This window comes from Atta colombica, unplaced genomic scaffold (genome assembly GCF_001594045.1).
Source record: "Atta colombica isolate Treedump-2 unplaced genomic scaffold, Acol1.0 scaffold7, whole genome shotgun sequence".
Taxonomy (NCBI): Eukaryota; Metazoa; Arthropoda; class Insecta; order Hymenoptera; family Formicidae; genus Atta; species Atta colombica.
In genome coordinates, this window is record NW_017259561.1 from 2,026,842 (window position 1) to 2,035,205 (window position 8,364).

General features: G+C 37.8%; 1 pseudogene; it reads left to right on the forward strand.

Annotated features, from left to right (window-relative positions):
- Positions 1-1,226, forward strand: part of LOC108692331 — a 2,082-nt pseudogene extending 856 nt beyond the window's left edge.
- Positions 1,227-8,364: the final 7,138 nt, after the last annotated feature.

Consider the following 8,364-nt stretch of genomic DNA (forward strand, 5'->3'; position numbering starts at 1 on the left):
TAGCCACAACAGTTTTAAACTGACAAGCACACAATTTTTCAATATAAATGGTTACGAGGGTAAGTCAATAAGTTCTTAGAAAATCTGTCAGAGGACACTCGCAGTGTCATGTCACATTATTTTTTGACAAGTAGCATCTCTCAGATTACTGTTAAATTTTAAGCAGAATTCATCGCGTGGTTTCATTTCTGTAAACAATATCAATCTTTGCATTTTTTGCAAAATGGAAAAAAAACGAGTGCAGTGATCAAACATCTATATATGAAAGATTTAACGCCAAAAAAAATTAAAGCTGAATTGGATAATGTTCATAGCATATCTGCACCAGCATTTGCTGTATACAATTGAGTGAATGAATTTAAACATGGTCGTACATCCATATGTGATGAACCTCGTTCGGGACGTTCAATTGAAGTTGCTACGGCAGAAATCATCGATAAAGTCTATGATATTGTTTTGACTGATCGACGAGTGAAAGTGGGCGAGCTTGAGGCCACAGGCATATCACATGGCACAGTGATTTCAATTTTGTACGAACAATTGGGTATGAAAAAGCTATCGGCAAGATGGTGCCGCATTTGCTCACTGTGGACCATAGCGAGACCGTGTAACGATTTCAAAATAATGTTTGGAGATGTTTCAACGTAATCCAGATGAATTTCTGCGTCGATTCATTACTGTGGACGAAACGTGAATCCATTGCTTCATACCCGAGACGAAGAAACAGTCAAAACAATGAACTTCACTGGGTGAACCAGCTCTGAAGAAGGCGAAGACTGTAAAGTCGGTCGGAAAGTGATGTTTTTTTTTAGGATGCACGCGGTATAATTCATATCGATTACCTTCTGTCGAAGCAAACGATCAATGGCGATTACTATGCAGCCTTATTAGACCGTTTCAACATTAAAAAAAAAAAATTTGACGAAGAAGAAAGTGCTCTTCCATCAAGACAATGCACGGCTATTCACATGTGCCCGGCTAAATTCAATGAATTGCTTCCCCATCCAACATATTCGCCAGCTTTAGCCTCCTACGACTATTTCCTGTTTCTAAACCTGAAGAAATGGTTCGGAGGAAAGAGATTCACTGCCAGAGAGCAGCTCATTGTCGAAACAGAGGCTTAATTTGAAGGGTTGGACAAATTATATTATTCGGATGGCTTGAAAAAGTTGGAGAATCGTTAGATCAAGTGTATCGAACAGAAAGGAGACTATTTTGAGAAATAAAAATGAATCGATAAAAAAAAAGTGTTTTATTATGTTTTTCTAAAAACTTATTAATTTGCCCTCGTATTTATATGCTGGAAAAATGAATATTTATTAAGGGAACACCACTGTGACGGCTGAAAAAGAGACTATTTTTGTAAATTTTTTCTGTGAAAACTAATAGCTTATGAAATAGCGTATGAATTATTATCTTTATATATTCAAAGTACATTTATGAAGTTATTACAAAAATTTCATTAAATAATATTAATATTTCTGGTTTTAGTGTTTATTAATGTGTATTTCATCTGGAAAAACATGGATGCACGGGTTCGTGCTGTGTCTGAAGCTCTAAAATAAAAAATTTTTTTTTTTAAGATTTTAAGATTTATAAATATAATTTAAGTTAAGCGTACTGACACTTTTTTGATCAAATAATTTTGGACAAAACGGCATTGTTTTAAAAAAAAGGTTTTGCAAAAAAAATCGTTACTTTTTTTTATTGTTTTTCAAAAACTAATTCAATTGAAAAAATTTGTATGCTTAACTAAAGACAATTTTGTAAACATTTTGTCCAAAATTCAAATCATTTGGATAAAAATTAGCCGAGATATGTGAGCGCCCAGATATGAAAACATGATTCCGAGAAAAACGTGATTCCGTGTTTAAAGTTTTACAACTGATTAGTTTATGCATCTGACTACGTGCACTCTGTGATTTACTATAGTTCCGATATGAATTTTAATATAATATTTTAGGAATATATTTTTAAGATTTTAAGCATTAAAAAAATGCAAAAAAAATCGATTTTTTGAACCCGTCACAGTAATAGTCCCCCTTAATGAATTAATATTTATTGAGCAATTATTTAATAATGATTTAATAATGATGAAATTCAATAATGAATTTTTTTATACGTATAGAAATTTAATTTCGATAATCTTGTATTTAATATATGCAGACGGACAGTAATGCATCCCAATAATTCGGATTGGTTGATCTTCACTCTATTATCTTTCCGTTTGAATGTGACAAAAATATTCAACTACGATTGGTCGATTTCTACGCCTGCTCCTTAACCAACTATTGTTACTGCCCATTGTAGACTATGCATTAGAGTTCTGTCTCATGACAGTCGGAATTTCGGAAAACGGAATCTCGGAAAGATAATAGAGTGGAGATTAACTATCTCGTCGCCCTATCGCAATGATAAACACTCAACCAGGAAGCGCAAGATTTGTTGGATCTCGTCAGAAAATGCCATAGGATGAAAGGCAAAAATGTAGTGTGTGAAAATGAAAAAATTCTCCTTTTCAACACCGCTATTTCTTTGATGAAAAATCTTTTTTTGACAATGAATCCTTGCAGATCTACAAACGTTGGTATCATAATAAGCAATTCTTCAAGACTGTGCTTCATCCTGGTTTTTCTCTCTCATTAAAGTTCTAAATACTTATTGACCTTCCAATTTACATAATCTTGCGCACTACGTTAGACAATGGACAGAACTCGATTACATGATTGTGTATGATGAGGTAATAAGCGATAGTAGAGATTGGCAGGCACATTCTCCTTGCAGTCAAATTCTATGCGTACGTCCAGAGTGGTGTTCTTGACGGATTCGTTTTGTCATGAACAATTAATAACCGCAAAAAACTGTTTTTCGATAAATGAGAGCACGTTGAGTAGCGAGCAGTTGAATCTATAATATATTAGGTGTACAACTTTGCTTCCGCCGTTTTCCTATAGATGGCTTTAGCGGTAAGTGGTCGAAATAAATAGATCATAGACGTCGTACAATAAACTTGGGCATCTGTTAACATAACCCCATAGAAACATTAGTCGATTTATGTCTGCATCATAAAGTTATTCTCGATTGAAAATGTCTGTTTACGAGCCAAATTCTCGTCATTTGCGGGAGGTTTTAATTTTTTGCTTCAATATGAAGAAATTTGCGGCTGAGATTCATCGAATGCTCTCAAATACTTATGGTGAGGCCGCTATTAGTGAAAGAACGTGTCGTGAGTGGTTTCAACGCTTCAAGAACGGTGATTTTGACGTCCAAGGTCATGCTCTGTATTTGATGGGACCAGCTTGGCGTAGTGTATTATGAACTGTTAAAACCGACTGAAACAATCACAGGCGATCAGTATCGAATGCAATTGATGCGTTTGAGCCGAGCATTGAAAAACAAACGGCCGCAATACAACGAGAGACACGATAAAGTGATTTTGCAGCATGACAATACTCGACCCCATGTTGCGAAAGTGGTCAAGATATACTTGGAAACGTTGAAATTGGAAGTCCTACCCCACCCGCCGTATTCTCCAGACGTTGCTCCCTCTGACTATCACTTGTTTCGATCAATGGCACACGGCCTGGCTGACCAGCACTTCCGGTCTTATGAAGAAGTAAAAAATTGGATCGATTCGTGGATAGCCTCAAAAGATGACCAGTTTTTTCGACGCGGGATTCGTACGCTACCCGAAAGATGGGAGAAAGTAGTGGCCAGCGATGGACAATACTTTGAATCATAAATGTATAATCAGTTTTTTTCCATAAAGCCTCGAATTTCGGAAAAAAAACGGCGGAAGCAAAGTTGTACACCTAATATTTTACAAACGCTTTAAAAATGCGTGTATGATATATATCAAACAGGATACATATCAAACGGCGTATCTCTTTAATTTAACAGATTTAACAGATAAATTTGACAGATTTCAATCGTCGTATGGATAAAATTCTGAATTTAGATATATCTTCATGTTATTCAAATTATGCTATTGAGTTTCGCACGATGAAACTCAACGATTTTAAGAATGTTGGATGCAGAGTTTTTTTCCAGGTCTTTCCAGTAAAAAGTCTCTCGTCTGTTTCGGCTGTTTATTCAACATCTCACGTTAGCACTGCCGTACATGCAATCTAACGGATCTCTTCTCCGAAAATCAAGCAATCGGCCGTCTTAGTCCACTATGCGAATCGATATGCTCCGTTAACCGCTCTATATCGCGCAGTTTAGTTCCTTCAGGAATGACAATTTCCTCGTTGCCATAGTAAAACTTGTTGTTTGTTGAATTTATATTGGCTAAAGACTAGTATGTTTCAAAGTCCGTCAGACCGTGCTCGTAATCGTCACCCAAATCTACCGCTGAAAAGTAGCTTACGGCGAGGACGCTATTCTTGCTGATCAGCGTAAATGTCAACGACATGTTTCGAATTAGCACTGAGTTAAACAGCGCAATGTCGGTTTTTAAATTGCTTGTCATCCGTTTGTAGAAACTACAAAGCTGACCGCAATTGTTCTGACTGTAATGTTGATGAAATGTGCGATTGTATTCGATTATACTGTTTGCCCGTTCAAGTTCCTTTAGTGGTCAAAGATAGCCGAAACTGTCAAAATACATGACGCGATTTTCCCTTTTCATATGCGCTATCCAATACCGGATCTCTCGGCATTGTTCAGATTTACGATGTCACTCTCGTTTTGTTTACTCCTTCGACCGGTAATGTAGTATACATAAAGATGCTTTTAAAATACGGAATGTGCACAGTTTGCAAGTTATTGTAGTTGCAAATCGATATTTATTCTCGGCATTTTTAACGTTTTATCGATATTTTTTTTTTCTACGCGCGATACATTATCCACGCTTATAGGGAGTGAGATAAACGCCGCGGCCTTCCATGACGCGATTATGGCATTGCAGTTCTTCCAGTTGACTTTGTTATTATTTAATGTCTTGGCGACTCCCGTCGCAGGCCGACCAATGATCCGAATATGCAGAGCAGCGATAGAATAGGCAGGCTGCCACCGTGTTTCGGAAGTATCCGCTTGCTCTTCTTCTTTTTTGTAGATTTCAAGTCCATACTATCTTAATCTTTGTTTTGGCCTTCATAGTTGCCCAAATTGCTGTGGTTGCGGCTCTCTCTGTCTCTCTCTCTCTCTTTCTCTCTCTGAGAGTCGAATCACTCGCGATAATGCGTTTCCGCACTTTCTCGACTAGTATATTATCAGTCGCATATCGTTCAGTGAGATCGTTGTTGTGCGAATACGCTATCGTACTCGTAAACGCAGCATCCATGAATTCACCCATGAATAAATCTTGATCACCTCTAGTTAATCACTTCTCTAAACACGTTCCTGGACCGCAAAACTGATATACGGGAATATATAATTCGAAAGGAAGCGTGTTTATCGCATGATTCAACAAGCCTCTCGACGACATTTGCTGCAATTCTTTATCAAAGCGCTGGACATGTACGCAATTTTCAAACTCTCGCAATAGTACAATTTTTGATATGTGTTTCCAGCTCTTTTGAGGTGAAATTGTGCAGATCATTCAACGGGAAACATTTTGATTACTGATCGATTTCTCTCTACGCGGCTCTATAAATAGGCCCGCTCGCGATATCATTTTCAATATTTTGTGAAAAAAGAAAATATGCGGTTTGTACGTCAATCGCGAATAATCAAAATGTTGAATCTTGACGACAAAATACAAACACTGCAAACCGATAAAGAGCAAGCATGGCGATATGTCACCGACTTCTATACACGCTATCATCTGCGGACCGTTAAATTGCTGCAAGACAAACGCTGATAAGCCTGTTGGAAAATCCACATGCGTGCGATTCGAGAACGTGTACGTGTATTCGAAATCGCTGTAATAGCCGAAATATCGATACCTGACTAATTTGTTAGCACCGATTGAGGAAATCGGCTATTTTACGTTCACAATACAACAACATCATTCCGAAAAATAGCGAGACGTTTTCGAATTCCATCTTTATCTTTGATGTAGCATGCGAGAGAAGCAAGATAAGAGAATACTTTGCAATAGGACACGCGGACGTCAATTGCTTCTATTTTTGTCAAACATACTCATCAAAGATACCGAAGCATCTTATACGCGAAAATGAAAATTTGTTGATCCTGTTCAAACAGGATGGTACCAATCTGAAAAGCGTGTACGATCACGATCATAAATATCGATATATTCTATAAGAATTTCAACGATTTGTTGGTTGCAAAAGTATGGATTTCTAATGATTAATAAAGACATGCGCTTATCGATGTGCGAAAAGGATTTAACAACTTTGCGATACCGTGATGTGATCAGTTGACATTGATATGATGTTGACAACAGCAAAAATCGTGAGAGGATCGCTAAAGAGATTGCGAAAACGATTCGCAAAAAATACCAAAGACTGAAAAGTAAAATGGAGGAGGACATTGGAGAAACACTTTAAACCTATTATCGACTCGTTGAAACAGATTATCGAAAACACCGTTGACTCTTCCAAGGATTCTATCATGACTGAACATTCCTTTCGGGAGAAGACGAAGAATCAAGACGCAAAAGAAAACGACCAAATGCTTTGTACAATCTTATACAGGCTTCCACGCCCGTAAAATTAGTGTTGAGTCAATCATACCATTCACTTTGAAGTGTCTGAAATAATACAACCGCGCGATTTATCGTATGATCACGCTTCTTTCGTCGAAGAGATTTTCAAGGCTGCCGATGAACATTCATTCGACATCTGCTTTAAACCCGAGGGGCAGGAAAAGTTGCATGCAAACTGATCCGTTGGGATAGAAATATCTGAAAGCGGTATCCTGAACGGTAAGAAAGCTGTCAATAGACGTTGTATATGGAGTTTATTTCAGCGACGAGGGAACGATCTCATATAAGGTGATAAACCTTATCTATATCACCTTGTACAAAAACGATAATATAATTATAGAAAGGAAAAGATATGATGAAACACCAGGCTTATACGAGTTAATTATCATGAAATTTCAGAAACGAAAGTATCTGTACGGATGATGACGTACAGACCTATAGAAGCATTCTGCTGACGACAAACGCTTAATGGTCATAGCCCGAGTAATCAAGTGAGTAGTAAGGAACAAGTATAAGAATATATTAGCGCCATTAGTGTTGAGTAAAAAAGTTGGAACGGGAATAAGCAAAAGAGTGGATTTATCGAGTATAATGACACTAAATGATAACAAGACTGACTATATCCATTGGAACATTTCCAACGAAATTGTGGATCGTCTGCGATTCGAAGCCTCACTCCAGGCGAGTCACAATGGTCACGACAATGAGATTCCATTCATTATTAAAGAGCTTCGCGAAGTCTGATTATAAATTAATCTCATTTTACACACGTCATTCAGTCGAAATCGCACTGCCGATTAACAAGTTTGGACTATCGCTTGGAAGAGGAAGCGAATCGCACTATCAGTGGATTGCTCAGAAATTAAGTGCGCTTTTACATAACCAGACTTTGACGCAAAGTCACGCCAGATTTGACGCTACCTGTGGATGATGACGCAGCAAACAAACGATATGTGCAACAGAGTGTTCAAGATTTGAAAGATTGTCTGAAATCGAGAGGAAGATTGCAGCTTTACAAAATAATATGCAGATTATGCTAAACGAATTTGAAAAGACGATTCGAGAAGTGCAACGTGCCGGATTATTCGTTCCGGCGAGAAGAAATTTTCCACGAGAACACGTCAGTACACGGATATGACCTGTGGCAGGCGAATGTCGAGCGTGCATCCTTGTACGCGATTCAACAGAGGTTACCACTACATTCTTTCTTATCGACGTGCTGAGCATGCATGGGCCATTCAAAGCCAAGAGCGGAAATAAGGTTATCACAAAGATAATTCAAGAAGATGTCCGAAAAATTTGCATACTGACAGAAGAAAAGAATTTTATAACTCGAATATGCAGAAGACTCTTGAAGAAGCATAACATCAATCATTATTCTACGTATTCCGTAATGAAGTTCGTTGAATGATTCAACGTTGAATAATGGAAACAATTTACGCACAATGGAAATTACAAGACATCCTGCCGCGTCTCGTCAAATTACAACGCGCGCAAGCATCGAATTATTGGTATGCGTCGACGTTACTTCCGCGATCGCCGACAGGCTTTTAACTACGTTTTTTACAGTCGCGTTGCTGCATCTGCGCGATTATAAAGTAGGTGATTTAGTATGTGTGAGCAAATTCAAAACGATCTTTGATAAAGGTTACTCGCTGAATTGGAGCACGGAGGTGTTTAAAATCAAAGTGCAGCAAACTAATCCAGTGACATATCTTTTGGGAGATTTTCGCGGAGAGTATTTATTGCTAAAG